At 56.6% G+C, this 26,626-nt stretch overlaps 1 non-coding gene and 2 pseudogenes across 1 annotated transcript; all 3 read left to right on the forward strand.

Annotated features, from left to right (window-relative positions):
- Positions 1–11,703: 11,703 nt before the first annotated feature.
- On the forward strand, positions 11,704–13,528 carry LOC146788744 (18S ribosomal RNA; annotated as a pseudogene).
- Positions 13,529–14,516: 988 nt separating this feature from the next.
- On the forward strand, positions 14,517–14,663 carry LOC146788745 (5.8S ribosomal RNA). The gene has a single exon (XR_014970274.1). It is a non-coding gene; the product is annotated as a 5.8S ribosomal RNA (ribosomal RNA).
- A 413-nt stretch (positions 14,664–15,076) lies between these two features.
- LOC146788746 (28S ribosomal RNA) lies at positions 15,077–17,129 on the forward strand (annotated as a pseudogene).
- Positions 17,130–26,626: the final 9,497 nt, after the last annotated feature.

Genomic DNA, 26,626 nt, shown 5'->3' on the forward strand with positions numbered 1-26,626 from the left:
TTGCGGACCGGAGCACGGACAGAAGGGGGCCGTCTCCATCAGCCTTAGTGCACCGCATGTTCGTGGGGCACCCAGTGCTAAATCATTCGTAGACGACCTGATTCTGGGTCAGGGTTTCGTAAGTAGCAGAGCAGCTAACTCGCTGCGATCTATTGAAAGTCATCCTCTGAGCCAAACTTTTGTCTCTCCGTGCGTGGGCCCTCGTGGACGCCCTCCTCCACCACACCCAGGGGTGGGTCCCTCTGCCACTGGGCCGGCGGGAGGGACACAGAGGGGGTAATGTGGGTTTGTGGGAGGCTGCCTCCACCATGTGCCCTCCAGCACCAGGGTGCGGTGATGGGGGCCACCATCCCTTGCGGGTTGGCCGGGTGACCAGATGGCCTGTGCTGGCCAGGCCTCTCCTTCCCGCTGCTCCTGCCCCAGTCAGGCAGGGAAGCGAGCAGCAGCCCCGGGGAAGGTGGCTCCCGAGTGGCTGCCTCGGGGCACCTGGCCACCCCTCGCCGGACTGCAAAGGCGACCGGGTACGGCACCCTCCCATGCTATGTGGGGGCTTAATAGTTGATAAAAATGTGCTCCCCGGGCAGGCTGTCGGGAAGAGGACATAGCATGGGCTTAATCCTCCTTGGTTCCAGCCAAGGGTCCGGGCGCTAGTGACGGGGGTCCCCCTGGGCCTGGGGAGGCTCTCCCCGGCATGGCTGGGATCCGGAAGCTGGGACCGGGCCCAGGGCTTAAACTCCGTCCAGCGGGCCCCGGGGTGTGGGAGCCCCCCGTCCAGCAAGCCGAGTGTCCGGATGCTGGGGACGGGGGTCCACCGGGGCCCGGGCAGACTCTTGCTGGCCTGGCTAGGGCTCAGAAGCTGGGACAGGCCCCGGGGCTTAAGCTCCACCTGGGTTCCATCGGGGCCAGGGGAAGCTCTCCCTGACCTGGCTAGGGTTTGGAAGCTGAGACTGGGCTCCGGGGTGTGGGAGCCCCCCGTCCTGCAAGCCATGGGAGGGTCCGGGCGCTGGTTATGGGGGTCCATCAGGGCCCTGGGAGGCTCTCCGTAGCCTGGCTAGGGTTCGGAAGCTGGGACAGGGCCCGGGTCTTGAGCTCCATCCGGTGGGCCATGGGGTGTGGCAGCCTCCCATCCTGCAAGCCAGCCGAGGGCCCCGGTGCTAGGGGCAGGGGTTCATCCTGGCCTGGGGTGGCTCTCCCCAACCTGTCTATGGTTCAGAAGCTGGGACAGGGCCCGGGTCTCAAGCTCCGTCTGGTGGGCCCCGGGGTGTGGGAGCCCCCATGTCTTGGATGCCAGCTGAGGGTCCAGGCGCTGGGGACGGGGGACCGCTGGGTCCTGAGGAGGCTCTCCCGGCCTTGCAAGGGTTCAAAAGGTGGGACCGGGCCCGGGGCTGTAACTTTGTCCGGCGGGCCCCAGGGTGCGTGAGCCCCCCGTCCTGCAAGCATCGGAGGGTCCGGGTGCTGGGGACGGGGGTCCACCGGGGCCTGGGGAGGCTCTCCCCGGACTGACTAGGGTTCGGAAGCTGGGACTGGGCCCGGGGCTTGAGCTCCGTCCGGCGGGACCCAGGGTGTGTGAGCCCCCCATCCTGCAAGCCAGCCGAGGGTCCGGGCACTGGGGATGGGAGTCCACTGGGACCCGGGGAGGCTCTCCTTGGCCTAGCTAGGGTTCAGAAGATGGGACCGGGCTCGGGGCTTGCGCTCCATCCGGTGGACCCTGGGGTGCGTGAGCCCCCCATCCTGCAAGCCATCGGAGGGTCCGGGCACTGGGGACGGGGGTCCACCGAGCCTGGGGAGGCTCTCCCCGGCTTGGCTAGGGTTCAGAAGCTGGGAGGGAATGTATTGGAATAGTAGCGAGCAATGCATTCCAATGGGGCGACCAAATGGCCGGTCTTCCCCGGAAGTCCCGATGAGGGCTCATTTGCTTCTCCGGTCCCAGCCAGGGCTCCAGGAGGTCGGGCATGTCTGCGCCTTGGGTCCCCTCAGTCTCGGGATGCGCACGGGTTACCAGAAAGAGGGGTAGCCTTCCTCCGGATTACTAAGGGCAGGGAATGCTGGAACACCCCTCCCGGGCTGGTGGTTCTCTGCCGGGGACCAGATGGGCTATGCCCAGCAAACACCTCCCAGGCGTCCAGGGCTCCCTCCTCCAACCCGCGCCGTGGCAAAGTGCCCGGGATGGGCTCCATGGGTCCCGGGCAGTCCTCCCCCGGGCATGTGGGCCCCTGGAGCTCGCCTATTCCTCGCCGTGCCTGAGGCCCAGCTGGGTCCCCGAGCCCCCCAGGACATGCAGCCCCCGAGCCCTGCAGGGGGCGGTGGGAGCCCTACTGGGAAGGCTCAGCTCAGGGCAGGCAGATGAGAGTCCTTTCGGTCCCGGCCATCTGGTCGCACATTTCCCCAAGGCCATCTGGTCGCACGTAATGCTTTCCAATGGAGCAACCAAATGGCCGGGCTGCCCTGGAAGTCCCGATGGGGGCTCATTCACCTCCTGGGTCCCAGCCAGGGCTCCAGAAGGCCTGGCTAGTCCGTGCCCTGGGTCCCCTCTGTCACTCGGCGCACACGGGTTTCCAGAAAGAGGGGTAGCCTTCTTCCAGATTACTAAGGGCAGGAAATGCCAGGACACCCCTGCCGGGCTGGCGGTTCTCTGCCAGGGACCAGATGGGCTATGCCCAGGCAACACCTCCCAGGCATACGGGGCTCCCTCCTCCAGCCCATGGCATGGCGAAGTGCCCGGGACGAGCTCCATGGGTTCCGGGCAGTCCTCTCCCGGGCGTGCGGGCCCCGGGAGCTCCAGCGGACCTCCCGTGCCTGAGGCCCAGCCATCAGGGCCTGTGGAGGCTCTCCCCAGCCTGGCTAGGGTTTGGAAGCTGGGACAGGGCCCGCATCGATTTGCTCTAGATGGCACTCCAACCTGAGGTATAGTTTAATTTACTTTTCCAACTCCAACCTGCGCAACAGTAGGAAAGGTGTTGGAATACTAACTCCTTCGGTGCTTCTAAAGACTCCCTGCCGACATGAGTCCAGTAGGGAAGGTGTTGGTATATACTATATTCCTCATGATGGAGCGCCATCAAGAGCAAGTCCTGTAGGGAAGGTGTTGGTATATTTCTTATGTTGGAGTGCCGCTCTGCCAAAGGCCTGGGACAGGGTTCCATTGTGCCTGGGGAGCCTCCCCTTGCTTGATTGGGTTCAGGAGCTCCGTCCAGGGCCCCTGAGGGCCCCGGGGAGGGCACCCTCCCCACCCCGGTTTCTGTCCTTGGTCCTGCCGCGTTGCAGGGTGCCTGGGATGGGTCCGGCGGGCCCAGTGACGCTTCCCCTGTGCTTCCGGGCCTGGGAGCCCTGGCTGGGTCCAGAGGCCCCGTTGGGCCTTGGGTCAGGTGCTCCGGCCCTGGGCCCCATCCCCAGGCCTGCCGCTCTGCCAAAGGCCTGGGACGGGGTTCCATTGTGCCTCGGGAGCCTCCCCTTGCTTGACTGGGTTCAGGAGCTTCAGACGGGGCCCCTGAGGCCCCCGGTGAGGGCGGACTCCCCATTCCGGGATCTGTCCTTGGTCCTGCTGCATGGCAGGGTGTGCAGGATGGTGTCTGGCAGGCCCAGGGAGGCTTCCCCTGCACTTATGGTCCTGGGAGCCCCGGCTGGGTCCAGGGGCCACGCCAGGCACCGGGTCGGTTGCTTTGGCCATGGGCCCCGTCTCCCATCCTGCTGCGCTGCCAAAGGCCCAGAACGGGGTTCCTTTGTGCCCGGGTAGCCTCCCTTTGCTTGGCTGGGTTCCTTGAGCTCCGGCCAGTGCCCCTGAGAGCCCAGGGGTGAGTGGCCTCCCCACCCCGGTCGCCGTCCTTGGTCCTGCCACGTGGCAGAGTGCCTGGAATGGGGTCCGGTGGGCAAGGGAAGGCTTTGCCTGCGCCTCTGGGCCTAGGAGCCCCGGCGCGGTCCAGGGGCCCCGCCAGGCCCTGGGTCAGGTGCTCCGGTCCTGGGCCCCGTCACCTGGCCTGCCGCTCTGCCAAAGGCCTGGGACTGGGTTCTGTTGTACCTGGGGAGCCTCCCCTTGTTTGACTGGGTTCAGGAGCTCCGACCGGGGCCCCTGAGGGCCCTGGAGAGGGCGGCCTCCCTATCCCAAGCTCTGTCCTTGGTCCTGCTGCATGGCAGGGTGCCCAGGATGAAGTTCGGCTGGCCCGGGGAGTCTTCCCCTGTGCCACAGGGCCTGGGAGCCCCGGGTGGGTCTAGTGGCCCCTCTGGGCACCGGGTCGGGTGCTCCGGCCCTGGGCCCCGTCCCCCAGCCTGCCACAATGCCTAAGGCCCAGGACGGGGTTCCGTTTTGCCCAGGGAGCCTCCCTTTGCTTGGCTGTGTTCTGGAGCTCCGGCCGGTGCCCCTGAGTGCCCCGGGGAGAGTGGCCTCCCCACCAGGGGCTCCGTCCTCGGTCCTGCCGCGTGGCAGGGTGCCCGGGATGGGGTCCAGAGGGCCCGTGGAGGCATCCCCTGAGCCTCTAGGCCTGGGAGCCCCGTCTGTGGCCTGGGGCCCCATCGTGCCCTGGGTTGGGTGCTCCGGCCCTGGGCCCGGTCACCCGGCCTGCTGCTCCACCAAGGGCCCAGGACTGGGGTCCATCGGTCACATGCAGGCCTCCCCTGCTTGGCAAGGTGTCTGTGGGCCCCGGGTCAGAGGGCCTGTCAGCTCCCCCTCGCAGCCTCCATGGCTGGGTCCCAGATGGGTCCCTGGGCCTCCGGTCCCCCATGCCCTGGCACCCGCACACTTTTTCGTTGGTAGCCATTACAAAAATGGGGTAACCCAATAGTCAAGGACCTGGGTGTAATTACGGTACAAAAAACAATGGTCCTGGACCTTTATTAACAGAAGGTGCTATAGGCCCTTACTCAGTGATATCATTCACTTAATTAAGAGCCAAAGAGAATAGATTTAGTAGCTCTCGGTATTAAATACAATATTCAACATAAACACGAAAATGCAACAACCCAAATCATAATCACCATACATTTATTTTATAATCTTTAGTTTTGACACTTGTTGTCGTCAAGGTTGCTCCAGAGGGAACGTGCATGTAGCAAGGGTGCTTAAGGGTGAATGAGTGAAAGAGGAAAGAATTCAGAGCGAAGTGACATAGGAAAATTTTTGACAAAATTCAAAAGTGGACTGGTTATCAATCAATGTCCTATGAGGCCTGGACACGTTTGAGAGTATACAAACTGAATTATACATTTTGAAAATGAACTAGAAAACAATTCTTAGTATAGCACGTGGGGGAGTGCCGTGTCCCAGGCAGTTGAACTGGGGGCGTCGACGTTTCGACCCGTCTATATGGCCTTAAGGGTGGTTTAAGCCTTGGCCGTGCGGATCTTCATCAGGACAGAAGGGGCAACCTAGGTAGGTGCTAGACTCGTTCATATGCCTAGAGATAATAAAAGGGCGATGAGGGTGTTGCACTGAGAAATATATACTAATTACAATTAAAGGCCTACACGTAGGCTTACCCGCTATCATTCGTGTTGCGGGGTTCCTTTAATGAAGGACATAGGGGATCAGGATCAAGGTTCCTGTGTCCAAACGTAATAGACAGCTTACGGATACATTATGAATCAGTGGCTGAAAAATTTAAAACAAAATCGCATTAAATTCCAATAGAATACAGAGGTATGCATTGCAAGTCATACTCTGAAGGGTGAGGGGAGGTGGCAAGGGGGGGGTTTAGCGCGACAGTTTTACCTTCAAGTAGAAGACAGAATCAGTTTGGAAGGTGTACGTGTCTCTAAAGGCTGGAAGTCAAACCCAGCTGTAATGAGATTAAGGGAGCATGATTAAATCTAAGAACTATCTCGGCATCAATGGATGCAGAAATGAGAGGATATACGGATGGGGGCGAGGGGAGAGGGGTTTATTTAAAATAGCTTGGACTGCTCTATTTCGGCATCCGTGTGGTGTTTCTGTTCGCTGGTAGCGGGAAAATGCCATTCACCGCGAGGACGCTTAAATGAAATTGAAACGTCAACGTGAGATTGACGGTGCCGGTATGTTAAGGAACAGAGTGGAAAGACTCAAAACCGGGCAACTATTCAGAAATGGTTACTCGGAAAACCCATGATGAGGAAGAGAGTGTTATGGTCACGCAATTAATATATTATGCGGGCAATACATTAAATGAAAAGATGGTCAAAAGGTTAAAAAGCAATACAGGCATTTACAAAACAACATGTATTAACAATAGCGAGCCCTGGGGTTTAACAAAGCAATGCTAAGCCACAATTATGATAAGTATCTCGTAAGGTGTGAACAGTTCGGTTGATACAAAATGGAAAAGGGTTAAAAATAATGATAAACAATACAATGCAGTATGTATTTACAGTTGCGAGTAAGAAGACATTTATATGATTAATGTACAGGTGCAGGGCACTGAGATCATAATATAGGTGGTCTATGATAGATATAAATTCTCGTTTCCTACAGTTATGAGTAATGATGAACCTCAGACTCAATTGGTGCACTGTAACGGGCGGGTAGTTCGATTGTGAGAAGGAAAAAGGACAATGACAAATATTAAAATCCAGCGTGGATACGAGGTTGTGAGTCAAGATGTTCACGTGATAAGGTCAAAAGCGATCTCATACTGGAAGCGCTCGTCAGCTTATGGGTACAGAACACTAGAGCCCTAGTGGTCAGAACCCGTAACTCTTTCGTTGGGGCACAGAGTGACCAGATAGCTTCCCTTTCCAGCCCGGCCATCTGGTTGCCCCTTTCCGCTCGGCCATCTGGTCACACCTATCCCTCGGCCATTTGGTCGCACCTATCACTTTGGTCATCAGGTCGCCTCTATCCCCTCGGCCATCTGGTCTCCCACAATGCTTTCCAATGGGGCGACCAGATGGCTGGGCTTGCCTGGAAGTCCTGATGAGGGCTCATTTGCCTCCCCGATCCCAGCGAGGGCTCCAGGAGGTCTGGTACATTCGCACCTTGGGTTCCCTCTGTCACCTCATGTGCACAGATTACAAGAAAGGGGGTAATTTTCCTCCGGATTACTAGGGAGAGGTTCAGTCAGATCTCTGTGAGGTCCAGCGAATCGGAAACAGGGGAAGGCAGCACCCGGGCCCGTCCGTCGGGGCCCCCAGGGGCCCGGGTACACATCTGTCTCTCAGACCCTTCCCGATGGTCCTTTTTCTCTGCGGTTGCTCGGTCAGACCTCCGTGAGGTCCGGCGATACTGAGACGGGGAAAAGTAGTACCCGGGCCAGCCTATCGGAATCTCCAGGGGCCCGGGTCTGCGCCTGCCTCTCTGCCTCTTCCCGATGGTCCTTTTTCTCCGAGTTTGTTGGGTCAGACCTCCGCAAGGTCCGGTGATCCTGAGACAGGGGGAGGCAGCACCCGGGCCCGCCCACCGGGGCCCCCAGGGGCCCGGGTATGCACCTGCCTCTCAGCCGCTTCCCGATGGTCCTTTTTCTCCGAGTTTGTTCGGTCAGACCTCCGTGAAGTCCGGCGATACTGAGACGGAGAAAGCAGCACCGGGGCCCGCCTGCCGGGGCCCCCAGGGGCCCGGGTCTGCTCCTGTCTCTCGGCCCCTTCCCAATGGGCCTTTCCATTGAGCCTGCATCCCCGGGAGCAGGTAGGGATGTGAACCCGGCATCCCCCCGCGCAGGGCGGTCTGCCAGGGGATGCCTTGGCCGTACTCTGATCGTTTGGGCACTCTCTGTCTGTGTAGGGTGGACTGCTTGGCCAGCCTCGACTGTTGTTTCAAGCAAGGAGCTTCCTCCCCACAATCGGAGGTTCTGGTCGCTGGTTACGGGGGTCCATCAGGGCCCGGGGAGGCCCTCCCAAGCCTGGCTAAGGTTTGGAAGCCTGGACAGGGCCCGGGTCTCGTCTGGCAGGCCACAGAGTATGGCAGCCCCCAAACCAGCAAGCAAGCCTAGGGTCCCGGTGCTGGGGGCGAGGGTCTTGGGGAGGCTCTCCCCGGCCTGTCTTGGGTTCGGAAGCTGAGACAGGGCCCGGGTCTTGAGCTCCGTCTGGTAGGCCCTGGGGTATGGGAGCTCCCCCGTCCTGGATGCCAGCTGAGGGCAAAGGTGCTGGGGAAGGGGGTCCACTGGGGATCAGGGAGGTTCTCCCCGGCCTGGCTAGGATTCAGAAGCAGGGCCCGGGGCTTGAGCTCTGTCTGGCGGGCTCCAGGGTGCGTGACCCCCTGTACTGCAAGCCATCGGAGAGTCTGTTCGCTGGAGACAGAGGTTCATTGGGGACCGGGGAGGCTCTCCCCAGCCTGGCTAGGGTTCAGAAGTTGGGACCGGGCCTGGGGCTTGAGCTCTCTCCGGCGGGCCCCGGGGTTCGTGAGCCCCCCCATCCTGCAAGCCATCGAAGGGTCCGGGCTCTGGTGACAGAGGTTCATTGTGGCCCGGGGAGGCTCTCCCAGCCTGGCTAGGGTTCGGAAGCTGGGACTTGCTTTCCAATGGGGCAACCTCATCCTGAGTTCTGTCCTCGGTCCTGCCATGTGGAAGGGTGCTCGGGATGGGGTACGGCGTGCCTGGGGAGGCTTCCCCTGTGCCTCCAGGCCTGGGAGCCCCGGTTGGGTCCAGGGGCCCTACCGGGCCCGGGGTCGGGTGCTCCGGCCCTGGCCAAATCCCCTGCCTGCCGCTCTGCCAAAGACCTGGGACGGGGTTCCGTTGTGCCTGGGGAGCCTCTCCTTGCTTGACTGGGTTCACAAGCTCTGACCGTGGCCCCTGAGGGCCCCGGGGAGGGCGGCCTCCCCTCCCCGGGCTCTGTCCTCGGTCCTGCTGCGTGGCAGGGTGCCAGTGATGGTGTCCGGCATGCCCGGGGAGGCTTCCTCTGCGCCTCTGTGCCTGGGAACCCTGGCTGGGTCCAGGGGCTCCACCGGGCACTGGGTCGGGTGCTCTGGGCCTGGGCCCCATCACCCAGCATGCCACACTGCAAAAAGGCCCAGGACAGTGAGCCTCCCTTTGCTTGGCTGGGTTCTGGAGCTCCAGCAGGTGCCCCTGAGGGTCTCGGGTGGGTTGCCTCCCCACCCCGTGCTCCGTCCTCGGTCCTGCCGCATGGCAGGGTGCCCGGGACGGGGTCCAGAGGGCACGGGGAGGCGTCCCCTGCACCTCTGGGCCTGGGAGCCCCGTCTGTGTCTTGTGGACCTGTCGGGTCCCGGGTCGGGTGCTCCGGCCCAGGGCCCCATCACCCAGCTGGGGTCCCTTGGTCTCGTGCAGGCCTCCCCTGCTTGGCAAGGTGTCCATGGGCCCCGGTTCAGAGGGCCCATCGGGTCCCCCTCGCAGCCTCCATGGCTGGTCCCCCATGCCCTGGCACCCGCTCACTCTTTCATTGGGGAACAGAGCGACCAGATAGCTTCCCTTTCGAACCTGGACATCTGGTTGCCCCTTTCCCCTTGGCCATCTGGTCACACCTATCCCCTCGGACGTCTTGCACACCTATCCCGTCAGCCATCTGGTTTCCCCTATCCCCTCAGCCATCTGGTCACCCGCAATGCTTTCCAATGGGGTGACCAGGTGGCCGGGCTTATCTGGAAGTCCAGATGAGGGCTCATATGCCTCCCAGATCCCAGCAAGGGCTCCAGGAGGTCATGTACATTCCCGCCTTGGGTCCCCTCTGTCACCTCGTGTGCTCGGATTACAGGAAAGGGGGCAATTTTCCTCCGGATTACTAGGGAGAGGGTCAGTCAGACCTCCGTGAGGTCCGGCGATTCGGAAAAAGGGGAAGGCAGCACCCGGGCCCGCCTGGCGGGACCCCCAGGGGCCCGGGTAACCACCTGCCTCTCAGCCCCTTCCCGATGGTCCTTTTTCTCCAAGTTTGCTGGTTCAGACCTCCGTGAGGTCTGGCGATCCTGAAACAGGGGAAGGCAGCACCCAGGCCCGCCAGCCGGGGCCCCCATGGGCCCGGGTACGTGCCTGGCACTGAGCCCCTTCCCGATGGTCCTTTTTCTCCGAGTTTGTTCGGTTAGACCTCCGTGAGGTCCGACGACACTGAGATGGGGGAAGGCAGCACCTGGGCCTGCCCGCCGGGGCCCACCAGGCCGCTGGTCTGAACCTGCCTCATAGCATCTTCCCGATGGTCCTTTTTTTCTGACTTTTTTGGGTGAGACCTCTGCGAGGTCCGGCGAACCTGATACAGGGAAAGGCAGCACCCGGGCCCACCCGCCGGGGCCCCTAGGCGCCCAGGGATGCACCTGTCTCTCAGTCCCTTCCCGATGGTCCTTTTTCCTCCGAGTTTGCTCGGTCAGACATTCGTGAGGTCTGGTGATACTGAGACGGGGGAAGGCAGCACCCGGACCTGCCCGCCAGGGCCCCCAGGGGCCTGGATACGCACCTGTCTCTCAGCCCCTTCCCGATGGTCTTTTTTCTCCGAGTTTCCTGGGTCAGACCTCTGCGAGGTCTGGCGATCCTGAGTCAAGGGAGGCAGCACCCGGGCCTGCCCGCTTGGGCCTCCAGTGGCCCGGGTATGCACCTGCCTCTCAGCCCCTTCCCGATGGTCCTTTTTCTCCAAGTTTGCTTGGTCAGACCTCCGTGGGGTCCGGCGATACTGAGACGGGGGAAGGCAGCACCTGGGCCCACCCGCCGGGGCCCCCAGAGGCACTGGTCTGCGCCTGCCACTCAGACTCTTCCCGATGGTCCTATTTCTCCGAGTTTGTTGGGTCAGACCTCCGCGAGGTCCGGTGATCCTGAGACAGGGGAAGGCAGAACCCTGGTCTGCCCGCAAGGGTCCTCAGGGGCCCGGGTTTTCACCTGCCTCTCAGCCTCTTCCCGATGGTCCTTTTTCATCGAGTTTGCTGGGTCAGACCTCCGCGAGGTCTGGCGATCCTGAGACAGGGGAAGGCAGCACCCAGGCTCACCCGCCGGGGCCCCCAGGGGCCCGGGTACATACCTGCCTCTCAGCCCCTTCCCGATGGTCCTTTTTCTCTGAGTTTGCTCGGTCAGACCTCCGTGAGGTCCGGTGATTCTGAGATGGGGAATGCAGCACCCGGGCCTGCCCACCAGGGTCCCCAGGGGCCCAGGTCTGCGCCTGCCTCTCAGCCCCTTCCCAATGGGCCTTTCCTTTGAGCCTGCTCGCCCCGGGAGCAGGCAGGATGTGAAGCCGGCATCCCTCCTGAGCAGGGCAGCCTGCCAGGGGATGCCTTGGCCATACTCTGCTCTATTGGGCACTCTCGGTCCATTTAGGGATGGACTGCTTGGCCAGCCTCGGCTGTTGTTTCAAGCAAGGAGCTTCCTCCCCACATGGACTGTCTGACTCGAGGGCTTGCCGCCTGGCAGGTGGCCCTTCACCCTACCCAGCAGAGCAAAGGCTGAGCTGCCCCAGCAGCTCGTTTCCCCCAGTGTTCTGACCCGAGCGGAAGGGGTCGGGTGGTGCCAAGCCCTCAGATGCTTCTGCCCAGCAGGTTCGTATGCCCCATGCGCCATGCCGTCACCCCTCTCTGCCCAGCACATTTCCACAGCAGCTCGGAACAATTGTTCTGAGGGGTGTCGCTGCCGCCAGGCTCCGGCACCCCCTGCGTCTCGCTCAGGCTGTGCCTTAGCCCACCTCTCCCTTCCGGGGGAGATGGCTGGGCCTGCCGGTGCCCATGCGAGCGTACCTCTCCACCCCGCCAGTGAGCCTTCCCACCCAGGCGGGTGGGCTCCTTCACCCAACAGGCTCCCGAGAGGGAGGGGTGCGCGAAGGTTGTCCAGTCGGGGAGATGGGCACCCAGCCCCCCGAACCCACCCCGTCAGCAGGTGCGGCTACCTGGTTGATCCTGCCAGTAGGATATGCTTTTCTCAAAGATTAAGCCATGCACGTGTAAGTACACATGGACCGTACAGTGAAACTGTGAATGGCTCATTAAATCAGTTATGTTTCCTTTGATCGCTCCATCTGTTACTTGGATAACTGTGGTAATTCTAGAACCAATACATGACGACGAGCGCTGACCTATCGGGATGCTTGCATTTAAGAGACCAATACCAATCTGGGCTCGCCCGGCTGCTTTGGTGACTCTAGATAATCTCAGGCCGATCTCACGTCCCCGTGGCGGCAATGATACATTCGGATATCTACCCTATCAACTTTCGATGGTACTTTCTGTGCCTACCATGGTGACCACGGGTAACGGGGAATCAGGGTTCGATTCCGGAGAGGGAGCGTGAGAAACTGCTACCACATCCAAGGAAGGCAGCAGGCGTGCAAATTACCCAATCCTGAATTGGGGAGGCAGTGATGAAAAATAACAATACAGGACTCTTTCGAGGCCCTGTAATTGGAATGAGTACTCTTTAAATCCTTTAACGAGGATCCATTGGAGGGCAAGTCTGTTGCCAGCAGCTGCGGTAATTCCAGCTCCAATAGCGTATATTAAAGTTGCTGCAGTTAAAAAGCTCGTAGTTGGATCTTGGGATTGAGCTAGCGGTCTGCCGTGAGGCGAGCTACTCCCTGTCCCAGCTCCTGCCTCTCTGCGTCCCTTGATGCTATGGACTGAGTGTCCTGGGGGTCCGAAGCGTTTACTTTGAAAAAATTAGAGTGTTCAAAGCAGGCTGGTTGCCTGAATACCGCAGCTAGGAATAATGGAATAGGACTCTGGTTCTATTTTGCTGGTTTTCGGAACTGGGGTCATGATTAAGAGGGATGGCCGGGGTCATTCGTATTGTGCCGCTAGAGGTGAAATTCTTGGAGCGGCGCAAGACGAACCAAAGCGAAAGCATTTGCCAAGAATGTCTTCATTAATCAAGAACGAAAGTCGGAGGATCAAGATGATCAGATACCATCGTAGTTCCGACTATAAACGATGTCGACTAGCGATCCTGCGGCGTTATTCCCATGACCCGCCGAGCAGCTTCCAGGAAACAAAAGTCTTTGGGTTCCGGGGCGAGTAAAGTTAAAAAGTTGTAAAGCCGAAACTTAAAGGAATTAAGGGAAGTTCACCACCAGGAGGGGAGCCTACGGCTTAATTTGACTCAACACGGGAAACCTCACCCGGCCAGGACACGGAAAGGATTGACAGATTGATAGCTCTTTCTGGATTCTGTGGGTGGTGGTGCATAGCCGTTCTTAGTTGGTGGAGTGATTTATCTGGTTAATTCCGATAACAAACGAGACTCCTCCATGCTAACTAGTTACGCGACCCTCAGAGGTCGGCGACCAACTTCTTAGAGGGACAAGTGGCGTTCAGCCACTCGAGATCAAGCAATAACAGGTCTGTGATGCCCTTAGATGTCCGGGGCTGCACGTGCGCTGCACTGAACGGATCAGCATGTGTCTACCCTTCACCGACAGGTACGGGTGACCCCCTGAACCCTGTTTGTGATAGGGATTGAGGATTGCAATTATTTGCCATGAACGAGGAATTCCCAGTAAGTGTAGGTCATAAGCTTGCGTTGAATAAGTCCCTGCTCTTTGTACACACTGCCCGTTGCTACTACTGATTGGATGGTTTAGTGAGGTCCTCGGATCGGCCCTGCCGGGGTCGGCAACGGCCCTGGCGGAGTGCCGAGAAGATGATCAAACTTGACTATCTAGAGGAAGTAAAAGTTGGAACAAGGTTTCCGTAGGTGAACATGTGGAAGGATCATTAACGGCGGACCGGCCCGAGCAACTGACGGCGCCAGCCTGAAGCCCTCAGCTGCCTCCTGCAAGCACACACCATAGGCACAGGGCCCATCCCTGCCGTGGCGTGCCCCGGCTGGTGGAGCTGTCCGCGGCCGCATGGGGTGCTTGGGTGAGGACCGGGCCTTCGGTGGGCCTCTACTGCCAGGGAGGAACAGACCGATGCGCGAGGGACTGGGGACGGGGGCGGCCCCCATCTCATGTACCTCTCTGGGAGGGGCACAGTGGTAGGCCCTCCTGAGATGGAACCCAAGCTCACCCGGCACCACCCCTGCGGTGAGGGGAAACCAAATGGCAGTGGGCTGGTACCACCACCCTAGAAGGACCTGCTGCTGGCTGGGACCTCCTGCACCCAACATCCCTGCCCTACCGAGATCCGGGCGACTGAGGTTGGGCCCTTCTCATGTGGCAGGGCAGCCTGGAAGAGAAGGAGCTGAGGGCCTGCGACGGGACCCCCCGGCTCCTCTCGGTGGGAGGCGTGCGGGATGGGGAGCTGCCTGGCTCTTCCCTTCCGGCACCTCTGGCACGGGCAAGGGTGGGGTGGGCTGTACAAGCCAGCTTGGTGAGCGGTTCGGACCCGCACAAGCGACGGATGGCTGAGGTGCAGGTGGGGCGACCCTCCCTCGTTGCCAGGTACCTGGTTTGACCCGGTCCTGTGCAGCTGGGCTGAGGGGTTTTGAAGACTTGTGCGGTCCCTCCCGGTCTGGCGGGTGTGGAGCTGCCTGCTCCTGATGCACCGGGAGCCCCCTTCCTTGCCTGCGGGTGGGTTGGGGGACTCCTGTGCCGAGCACCTGGCAATGCTTTTTCTCTCAACGGTGCAGTCTGACTCCCAGAGGGTAAGCCTTGAATGGGGCACCTGAGCCGTCTCGCCGCGCAGGTGGTGGACGGATGGCGTAGCCTTCTTCCCACCTCTCCTACGCCCGCAGGTGGGTGAACATTTTCAAAAAGTTGCCTGTGACTCTTGGCGGTGGATCACTTGGCTCGCGCATCGATGAAGAACGCAGCTAGCTGCGAGAATTAGTATCAATTGCAGGACACATTGATCATCGACACTTCGAATGCACCTTGCGGCCCCGGGTTCCTCCACGCCTGTCTGAGGGTCGCTCGATCGTCAATCACCCCGGGGTTTCCCCTTGGATGCAGCTGGGGCCGTCACAGGGTTAGCTCTGCTTCCCTTCGTCCCTCACATGGTCAGACTCCCCCGATCACCCTTGGCAGTGTCCCTCGCTGGGTCCTGCCACGGAGGTATGCCGACGGCGCACCTGGCTCCCGAGAAGGGGTCTGGTGACTGGTCCGTGTCCCCGTGGTGCCTGGCTGCATGCTGCCCATGGCTGTCTGTGGTGTCCCACCGGCTACCTGCACGCACGTGCCTCAGGTGCCCACCTCCGTGGCCGGCATCCCGGGATGGGCGAAACCCCTCCAGATCCAATCCGTGAAAGGAGGGTTCACGCTCCTGGAATGCCAGGCCCCTGCTACGACAGGGGCCTGGCCTTCCCCAGCAACCCCCTTGATGCTCCGGCTCCAGATCAGACTTGGCGACCCGCTGAATTTAAGCATATTGCTAAGCGGAGGAAAAGAAACTAACCAGGATTCCTCATTTGGCCCAAGTCCTTCTGATCGAGGCTCACCCCGTGGACGGTGTTAGGCCGGTAGTGGCCCCTGGCACACCAGTATCAGGTCTTCTCGGAGTCGGGTTGCTTGGGAATGCAGCCCAAAGCGGGTGGTAAACTCCATCTAAGGCTAAATACAGGCAAGTACCGTAAGGGAAAGTTGAAAAGAACTTTGAAGAGAGAGTTCAAGAGGGCGTGAAAACGTTGAGAGGTAAATGGGTGGGGTCCGTGCAGTCCGCCCGGAGGATTCAACACGGCGGAAGGTCAGTGGCCCGGGAGTTCCGGATCCCCTCAGCGGGACTGGCGCCCAAGCCCTACCCGGCCCCTGCAGGGTGCATTTCCTCCGCAGTGGTGCACCGAGACCGGCTCTGGGTTGGCTGGAAAGGCTTCGGGGTGGCAGGTGGCCCTCGGCAGCCCTCTTGGCAACAGCTTTGCCGTGTCCGCGGGGCCGAGGGAGACTCGATCTCCTCCGCGCCCTCCCTGGGCACCCATCCCCAGCCACCCCTCGGGGTGCGCCGGGGCGGTTGAAGGGGGGACTGGGCCCCATGCTCCTGGCGTGACTGTTGACTGGGGCGGACTGTTCTCAGTGTGCCCTGATCATGTCGTGCCGCCAGGCGGGGAGGCCCACACCGGGCGCCAGGGGTCTGCAGGTATATCTGTTACCCACCTGACCTGTCTTGAAACACGGAGCAAGGAGTCTAACACTGGCACGAGTTGGAGGGCCGATCGAAACCCTGTGGCGCAATAAAGGTGAGGGCCGTTACGCGCTGGCTGAGGTGGGATCCCACCACGCTTCCAGCGGCAGGCGCACCACCGGCCCGTCTCGCCCGCTCCGTCTGGGAGGTAGAGCATGAGCATTCGTGATAGGACCCGAAAGATGGTGAACAATGCCTGGGCAGGGCGTAGCCAGAGGAAACTCTGGTGGAGATCCGTAGCGGTCCTGACGTGAAAATCGGTCGTTCGACCTGGATATAGGGGCGAAAAACTGATCGAACCTTCTAGTAGCTGGTACCCTCTGAAGTTTCCCTCAGGTTTGCTGTCGCTCGGAGCCCCCAGTTTTATCTGGTAAAGCGAATGAATAGAGGTCTTGGGACATATTCTCAAACTTTAAATGGGTAAGAAGCCCTGCTTGCTGGCGTGGAGGCGGGCATGGAATGCGAGTTGGTGGGCCACTTTTGGTAAGCAGAACTGGCGCTGCTGGATGAACCAAATGCCAGGTTAAGGCGCCCAATGCCGACGCTCTTCAGACCCCAGAAAAGGTGCTGGTTGATATAGGCAGCAGGACGGTGGCCATGGAAGTCGGAATCCGCTAAGGTGTGTGTAACCTGAAAATGGATGGCGCTGGAGCGTCGGGCACAAACCCAGCCATCGCCGGTGCTGAGAGCCGCAGGGGCTAAGCCACGATGAGTAGGAGGGCCGTTGCGGTGCGCACGGAAGCCCGGGGCGAGAGCCCAGGTGGAGCCCCAAAAGGTGCAGATCTTGGTGGTAGTAGCAAATATTCAAACGAGAACTTTGAAGGCCGAAGTGGAGAAGGGTAACATGTGAACAGCAGTTGAACACGGGTCAGTCGGTCCTAAGAGATGGGCGAGCGCCGTTCGGAAGGGACGGGTGATGGCCTCCGTTGCCCTCGGCCGATTGAAAGGGAGTCGGGTTCAGATCCCCATACCCAGAGTGGCGAAGATGGGCGCCCTCGCGGCATCCAGTGTGGTAATGCAAATGATCCTGGAGAAGCCGGTAGGAGCCCCAGGGAGAGTTCTCTTTTCTTTGTGAAGGGCAGGGAGCCCTGGAATGGGTTCGTACCGAGAGAGGGGCCCAAGACTTGGAAAGCATCGCAGTTCTGGCAGCATCCAGTGAGCTCTCGCTGGTACTTGAAAATCCGGGGGAGATGGTGAAAATCTCATACCGGGCCATACCCATATCCGCAGCAGGTCTCCAAGGTGAACAGCTTACGTAGTGGGTCGCGACACTGCTCGTCATACTAGCAAATAACCCCAAAGAATTCTGGATAATGTAGTGGCAGCGGTGAGTACGCCTACGCCACGAGTATGTGAAATAATGCCATCCCTGGACACGTGTTTCGAGGTAATTGCCTCTCATCAGCAGGGAGCAGGTAGGTATGCGGGGTGCCGAGTAGACTGCCAAAATATATAGGTAAAGTACCTTTCAAGGTGCGCAGGTGCAGACACCAGGCTCGTCAGCCCAAAGTCGCTCGAAAGAGCTTTAAATAATTTACGTAGTGGGTCGCGACACTGCTCGTCATACTAGCAAATAACCCCAAAGAATTCTGGATAATGTAGTGGCAGCGGTGAGTACGCCTACGCCACGAGTATGTGAAATAATGCCATCCCTGGACACGTGTTTCGAGGTAATTGCCTCTCGTCAGCAGGGAGCAGGTAGGTATGCGGGGTGCCGAGTAGACTGCCAAAATATATAGGTAAAGTACCTTTCAAGGCGCGCAGGTGCAGACACCAGGCTCGTCAGCCCAAAGTCGCTCGAAAGAGCTTTAAATAATTTACGTAGTGGGTCGCGACACTGCTCGTCATACTAGCAAATAACCCCAAAGAATTCTGGATAATGTAGTGGCAGCGGTGAGTACGCCTACGCCACGAGTATGTGAAATAATGCCATCCCTGGACACGTGTTTCGAGGTAATTGCCTCTCGTCAGCAGGGAGCAGGTAGGTATGCGGGGTGCCGAGTAGACTGCCAAAATATATAGGTAAAGTACCTTTCAAGGCGCGCAGGTGCAGACACCAGGCTCGTCAGCCCAAAGTCGCTCGAAAGAGCTTTAAATAATTTACGTAGTGGGTTGCGACACTGCTCGTCATACTAGCAAATAACCCCAAAGAATTCGAGCGACTTTCGGCTGACGAGCCTGGTGTCTGCACCTGCGCGCCTTGAAAGGTACTTTACCTATATATTTTGGCAGTCTACTCAGCACCCCGCATACCTACCTGCTCCCTGCTGACGAGAGGCAATTACCTCGAAACACGTGTCCAGGGATGGCATTATTTCACATACTCGTGGCGTAGGCGTACTCACCGCTGCCACTACATTATCCAGAATTCTTTGGGGTTATTTGCTAGTATGACGAGCAGTGTCGCGACCCACTACGTAAATTATTTAAAGCTCTTTCGAGCGACTTTGGGCTGACGAGCCTGGTGTCTGCACCTGCGCGCCTTGAAAGGTACTTTACCTATATATTTTGGCAGTCTACTCGGCACCCCGCATACCTACCTGCTCCCTGCTGACGAGAGGCAATTACCTCGAAACACGTGTCCAGGGATGGCATTAATTCACATACTCGTGGCGTAGGCGTACTCACCGCTGCCACTACATTATCCAGAATTCTTTGGGGTTATTTGCTAGTATGACGAGCAGTGTCGCGACCCACTACGTAAATTATTTAAAGTTTTTTTGAGCGACTTTGGGCTGACGAGCCTGGTGTCTGCACCTGCGCGCCTTGAAAGGTGCTTTACCTATATAGTTTGGCAGTCTACTCGGCACCCCGCATACCTACCTGCTCCCTGCTGACGAGAGGCAATTACCTCGAAACACGTGTCCAGGGATGGCATTATTTCACATACTCGTGGCGTAGGCGTACTCACCGCTGCCACTACATTATCCAGAATTCTTTGGGGTTATTTGCTAGTATAACGAGCAGTGTCGCGACCCACTACGTAAATTATTTAAAGCTCTTTCGAGCGACTTTGGGCTGACGAGCCTGGTGTCTGCACCTGCGCGCCTTGAAAGGTACTTTACCTATATATTTTGGCAGTCTACTCGGCACCCCGCATACCTACCTGCTCCCTGCTGACGAGAGGCAATTACCTCGAAACACGTGTCCAGGGATGGCATTATTTCACATACTCGTGGCGTAGGCGTACTCACCGCTGCCACTACATTATCCAGAATTCTTTGGGGTTATTTGCTAGTATGACGAGCAGTGTCGCGACCCACTACGTAAATTATTTAATGCTCTTTCGAGCGACTTTGGGCTGACGAGCCTGGTGTCTGCACCTGCGCGCATTGAAAGATACTTTACCTATATATTTTGGCAGTCTACTCGGCACCCCGCATACCTACCTGCTCCCTGCTGACGAGAGGCAATTACCTCGAAACACGTGTCCAGGGATGGCATTATTTCACATACTCGTGGCGTAGGCGTACTCACCGCTGCCACTACATTATCCAGAATTCTTTGGGGTTATTTGCTAGTATGACGAGCAGTGTCGCGACCCACTACGTAAATTATTTAAAGCTCTTTCGAGCGACTTTGGGCTGACGAGCCTGGTGTCTGCACCTGCGCGCCTTGAAAGGTACTTTACCTATATATTTTGGCAGTCTACTCGGCACCCCTCATACCTACCTGCTCCCTGCTGACGAGAGGCAATTACCTCGAAACACTTGTCCAGGGATGGCATTATTTCACATACTCATGGCGTAGGCGTACTCACCGCAGCCACTACATTATCCAGAATTCTTTGGGGTTATTTGCTAGTATGACGAGCAGTGTCGCGACCCACTACGTAAATTATTTAAATCTCTTTCGAGCGACTTTGGGCTGACGAGCCTGGTGTCTGCACCTGCGCGCCTTGAAAGGTACTTTACCTATATATTTTGGCAGTCTACTCGGCACCCCGCATACCTACCTGCTCCCTGCTGACGAGAGGCAATTACCTCGAAACACGTGTCCAGGGATGGCATTATTTCACATACTCGTGGCGTAGGCGTACTCACCGCTGCCACTACATTATCCAGAATTCTTTGGGGTTATTTGCTAGTATGACGAGCAGTGTCGCGACCCACTACGTAAATTATTTAAAGCTCTTTCGAGCGACTTTGTGCTGACGAGCCTGGTGTCTGCACCTGCGCGCCTTGAAAGGTACTTTACCTATATATTTTGGCAGTCTACTCGGCACCCCGCATACCTACCTGCTCCCTGCTGACGAGAGGCAATTACCTCGAAACACGTGTCCAGGGATGGCATTATTTCACATACTCGTGGCGTAGGCGTACTCACCGCTGCCACTACATTATCCAGAATTCTTTGGGGTTATTTGCTAGTATGACGAGCAGTGTCGCGACCCACTACGTAAATTATTTAAAGCTCTTTCGAGCGACTTTGGGCTGACGAGCCTGGTGTCTGCACCTGCGCGCCTTGAAAGGTACTTTACCTATATATTTTGGCAGTCTACTCGGCACCCCTCATACCTACCTGCTCCCTGCTGACGAGAGGCAATTACCTCAAAACACGTGTCCAGGGATGGCATTATTTCACATACTCGTGGCGTAGGCGTACTCACCGCAGCCACTACATTATCCAGAATTCTTTGGGGTTATTTGCTAGTATGACGAGCAGTGTCGCGACCCACTACGTAAATTATTTAAATCTCTTTCGAGCGACTTTGGGCTGACGAGCCTGGTGTCTGCACCTGCGCGCCTTGAAAGGTACTTTACCTATATATTTTGGCAGTCTACTCGGCACCCCGCATACCTACCTGCTCCCTGCTGACGAGAGGCAATTACCTCGAAACACGTGTCCAGGGATGGCATTATTTCACATACTCGTGGCGTAGGTGTACTCACCGCTGCCACTACATTATCCAGAATTCTTTGGGGTTATTTGCTAGTATGACGAGCAGTGTCGCGACCCACTACGTAAATTATTTAAAGCTCTTTCGAGCGACTTTGGGCTGACGAGCCTGGTGTCTGCACCTGCGCGCCTTGAAAGGTACTTTACCTATATATTTTGGCAGTCTACTCGGCACCCCGCATACCTACCTGCTCCCTGCTGACGAGAGGCAATTACCTCGAAACACGTGTCCAGGGATGGCATTATTTCACATACTCGTGGCGTAGGCGTACTCACCGCTGCCACTACATTATCCAGAATTCTTTGGGGTTATTTGCTAGTATGACGAGCAGTGTCGCGACCCACTACGTAAATTATTTAAAGCTCTTTCGAGCGACTTTGGGCTGACGAGCCTGGTGTCTGCACCTGCGCGCCTTGAAAGGTACTTTACCTATATATTTTGGCAGTCTACTCGGCACCCCGCATACCTACCTGCTCCCTGCTGACGAGAGGCAATTACCTCGAAACACGTGTCCAGGGATGGCATTATTTCACATACTCGTGGCGTAGGCGTACTCACCGCTGCCACTACATTATCCAGAATTCTTTGGGGTTATTTGCTAGTATGACGAGCAGTGTCGCGACCCACTACGTAAATTATTTAAAGCTCTTTCGAGCGACTTTGGGCTGACGAGCCTGGTGTCTGCACCTGCGCGCCTTGAAAGGTACTTTACCTATATATTTTGGCAGTCTACTCGGCACCCCGCATATCTACCTGCTCCCTGCTGACGAGAGGCAATTACCTCGAAACACGTGTCCAGGGATGGCATTATTTCACATACTCGTGGCGTAGGCGTACTCACCGCTGCCACTACATTATCCAGAATTCTTTGGGGTTATTTGCTAGTATGACGAGCAGTGTCGTGACCCACTACGTAAATTATTTAAAGCTCTTTCGAGCGACTTTGGGCTGACGAGCCTGGTGTCTGCACCTGCGCGCCTTGAAAGGTACTTTACCTATATATTTTGGCAGTCTACTCGGCACCCCGCATACCTACCTGATCCCTGCTGACGAGAGGCAATTACCTCAAAACACGTGTCCAGGGATGGCATTATTTCACATACTCGTGGCGTAGGCGTACTCACCGCTGCCACTACATTATCCAGAATTCTTTGGGGTTATTTGCTAGTATGACGAGCAGTGTCGCGACCCACTACATAAATTATTTAAAGCTCTTTCGAGCGACTTTGGGCTGACGAGCCTGGTGTCTGCACCTGCGTGCCTTGAAAGGTACTTTACCTATATATTTTGGCAGTCTACTCGGCACCCCGCATACCTACCTGCTCCCTGCTGACGAGAGGCAATTACCTCGAAACACGTGTCCAGGGATGGCATTATTTCACATACTCGTGGCGTAGGCGTACTCACCGCTGCCACTACATTATCCAGAATTCTTTGGGGTTATTTGCTAGTATGACAAGCAGTGTCGCGACCCACTACGTAAATTATTTAAAGCTCTTTCGAGCGACTTTGGGCTGACGAGCCTGGTGTCTGCACCTGCGCGCCTTGAAAGGTACTTTACCTACATATTTTGGCAGTTTACTCGGCACCCCGCATACCTACCTGTTCCCTGCTGACGAGAGGCAATTACCTCGAAACACGTGTCCAGGGATGGCATTATTTCATATACTCGTGGCGTAGGCGTACTCACCGCAGCCACTACATTATCCAGAATTCTTTGGGGTTATTTGCTAGTATGACGAGCAGTGTCGCGACCCACTACGTAAATTATTTAAATCTCTTTCGAGCGACTTTGGGCTGACGAGCCTGGTGTCTGCACCTGCGCGCCTTGAAAGGTACTTTACCTATATATTTTGGCAGTCTACTCGGCACCCCGCATACCTACCTGCTCCCTGCTGACGAGAGGCAATTACCTCAAAACACGTGTCCAGGGATGGCATTATTTCACATACTCGTGGCGTAGGCGTACTCACCGCTGCCACTACATTATCCAGAATTCTTTGGGGTTATTTGCTAGTATGACGAGCAGTGTCGCGACCCACTACGTAAATTATTTAAAGCTCTTTCGAGCGACTTTGGGCTGACGAGCCTGGTGTCTGCACCTGCGCGCCTTGAAAGGTACTTTACCTATATATTTTGGCAGTCTATTCGGCACCCCGCATACCTACCTGCTCCCTGCTGACGAGAGGCAATTACCTCGAAACACGTGTCCAGGGATGGCATTATTTCACATACTCGTGGCGTAGGCGTACTCACCGCTGCCACTACATTATCCAGAATTCTTTGGGGTTATTTGCTAGTATGACGAGCAGTGTCGCGACCCACTACGTAAATTATTTAAAGCTCTTTCGAGCGACTTTTGGCTGAGGAGCCTGGTGTCTGCACCTGCGCGCCTTGAAAGGTACTTTACCTATATATTTTGGCAGTCTACTCGGCAACCCGCATACCTACCTGCTCCCTGCTGATGAGAGGCAATTACCTCGAAACACGTGTCCAGGGATGGCATTATTTCACATACTCGTGGCGTAGGCGTACTCACCGCTGCCACTACATTATCCAGAATTCTTTGGGGTTATTTGCTAGTATGACGAGCAGTGTCGCGACCCACTACGTAAATTATTTAAAGCTCTTTCGAGCGACTTTGGGCTGACGAGCCTGGTGTCTGCACCTGCGCGCCTTGAAAGGTACTTTACCTATATATTTTGGCAGTCTACTCGGCACCCCGCATATCTACCTGCTCCCTGCTGACGAGAGGCAATTACCTCGAAACACGTGTCCAGGGATGGCATTATTTCACATACTCGTGGCGTAGGCGTACTCACCGCTGCCACTACATTATCCAGAATTCTTTGGGGTTATTTGCTAGTATGACGAGCAGTGTCGTGACCCACTACGTAAATTATTTAAAGCTCTTTCGAGCGACTTTGGGCTGACGAGCCTGGTGTCTGCACCTGCGCGCCTTGAAAGGTACTTTACCTATATATTTTGGCAGTCTACTCGGCACCCCGCATACCTACCTGCTCCCTGCTGATGAGAGGCAATTACCTCGAAACACGTGTCCAGGGATGGCATTATTTCACATACTCGTGGCGTAGGCGTACTCACCGCTGCCACTACATTATCCAGAATTCTTTGGGGTTATTTGCTAGTATGACGAGCAGTGTCGCGACCCACTACGTAAATTATTTAAAGCTCTTTCGAGCGACTTTGGGCTGACGAGCCTGGTGTCTGCACCTGCGCGCCTTGAAAGGTACTTTACCTATATATTTTGGCAGTCTACTCGGCACCCCGCATACCTACCTGCTCCCTGCTGACGAGAGGCAATTACCTCGAAACACGTGTCCAGGGATGGCATTATTTCACATACTCGTGGCGTAGGTGTACTCACCGCTGCCACTACATTATCCAGAATTCTTTGGGGTTATTTGCTAGTATGACGAGCAGTGTCGCGACCCACTACGTAAATTATTTAAAGTTTTTTCGAGCGACTTTGGGCTGACGAGCCTGGTGTCTGCACCTGCGCGCCTTGAAAGGTACTTTACCTATATATTTTGGCAGTCTACTCGGCACCCCGCACACCTACCTGCTCCCTGCTGATGAGAGGCAATTACCTCGAAAAACGTGTCCAGGGATGGCATAATTTCACATACTCGTGGCGTAGGCGTACTCACCGCTGCCACTACATTATCCAGAATTCTTTGGGGTTATTTGCTAGTATGACGAGCAGTGTCGTGACCCACTACGTAAATTATTTAAAGCTCTTTCCAGCAACTTTGGGCTGACGAGCCTGGTGTCTGCACCTGCGCGCCTTGAAAGGTGCTTTACCTATATAGTTTGGCAGTCTACTCGGCACCCCGCATACCTACCTGCTCCCTGCTGACGAGAGGCAATTACCTCGAAACACGTGTCCAGGGATGGCATTATTTCACATACTCGTGGCGTAGGCGTACTCACCGCTGCCACTACATTATCCAGAATTCTTTGGGGTTATTTGCTAGTATAACGAGCAGTGTCGCGACCCACTACGTAAATTATTTAAAGCTCTTTCGAGCGACTTTGGGCTGACGAGCCTGGTGTCTGCACCTGCGCGCCTTGAAAGGTACTTTACCTATATATTTTGGCAGTCTACTCGGCACCCCGCATACCTACCTGCTCCCTGCTGACGAGAGGCAATTACCTCGAAACACGTGTCCAGGGATGGCATTATTTCACATACTCGTGGCGTAGGCGTACTCACCGCTGCCACTACATTATCCAGAATTCTTTGGGGTTATTTGCTAGTATGACGAGCAGTGTCGCGACCCACTACGTAAATTATTTAAAGCTCTTTCGAGCGACTTTGGGCTGACGAGCCTGGTGTCTGCACCTGCGCGCATTGAAAGATACTTTACCTATATATTTTGGCAGTCTACTCGGCACCCCGCATACCTACCTGCTCCCTGCTGACGAGAGGCAATTACCTCGAAACACGTGTCCAGGGATGGCATTATTTCACATACTCGTGGCGTAGGCGTACTCACCGCTGCCACTACATTATCCAGAATTCTTTGGGGTTATTTGCTAGTATGACGAGCAGTGTCGCGACCCACTACGTAAATTATTTAAAGCTCTTTCGAGCGACTTTGGGCTGACGAGCCTGGTGTCTGCACCTGCGCGCCTTGAAAGGTACTTTACCTATATATTTTGGCAGTCTACTCGGCACCCCTCATACCTACCTGCTCCCTGCTGACGAGAGGCAATTACCTCGAAACACTTGTCCAGGGATGGCATTATTTCACATACTCGTGGCGTAGGCGTACTCACCGCAGCCACTACATTATCCAGAATTCTTTGGGGTTATTTGCTAGTATGACGAGCAGTGTCGCGACCCACTACGTAAATTATTTAAATCTCTTTCGAGCGACTTTGGGCTGACGAGCCTGGTGTCTGCACCTGCGCGCCTTGAAAGGTACTTTACCTATATATTTTGGCAGTCTACTCGGCACCCCGCATACCTACCTGCTCCCTGCTGACGAGAGGCAATTACCTCGAAACACGTGTCCAGGGATGGCATTATTTCACATACTCGTGACGTAGGCGTACTCACCGCTGCCACTACATTATCCAGAATTCTTTGGGGTTATTTGCTAGTATGACGAGCAGTGTCGCGACCCACTACGTAAATTATTTAAAGCTCTTTCGAGCGACTTTGGGCTGACGAGCCTGGTGTCTGCACCTGCGCGCCTTGAAAGGTACTTTACCTATATATTTTGGCAGTCTACTCGGCACCCCGCATACCTACCTGCTCCCTGCTGACGAGAGGCAATTACCTCGAAACACGTGTCCAGGGATGGCATTATTTCACATACTCGTGGCGTAGGCGTACTCACCGCTGCCACTACATTATCCAGAATTCTTTGGGGTTATTTGCTAGTATGACGAGCAGTGTCGCGACCCACTACGTAAATTATTTAAAGCTCTTTCGAGCGACTTTGGGCTGATGAGCCTGGTGTCTGCACCTGCGCGCCTTGAAAGGTACTTTACCTATATATTTTGGCAGTCTACTCGGCACCCCGCATACCTACCTGCTCCCTGCTGACGAGAGGCAATTACCTCGAAACACGTGTCCAGGGATGGCATTATTTCACATACTCGTGGCGTAGGCGTACTCACCGCTGCCACTACATTATCCAGAATTCTTTGGGGTTATTTGCTAGTATGACGAGCAGTGTCGCGACCCACTACGTAAATTATTTAAAGCTCTTTCGAGCGACTTTGGGCTGACGAGCCTGGTGTCTGCACCTGCGCGCCTTGAAAGGTACTTTACCTATATATTTTGGCAGTCTACTCGGCACCCCGCATACCTACCTGATCCCTGCTGA

Source organism: Triturus cristatus, chromosome 10, assembly GCF_964204655.1.
Source record: "Triturus cristatus chromosome 10, aTriCri1.1, whole genome shotgun sequence".
Classification (NCBI taxonomy): domain Eukaryota; kingdom Metazoa; phylum Chordata; class Amphibia; order Caudata; family Salamandridae; genus Triturus; species Triturus cristatus.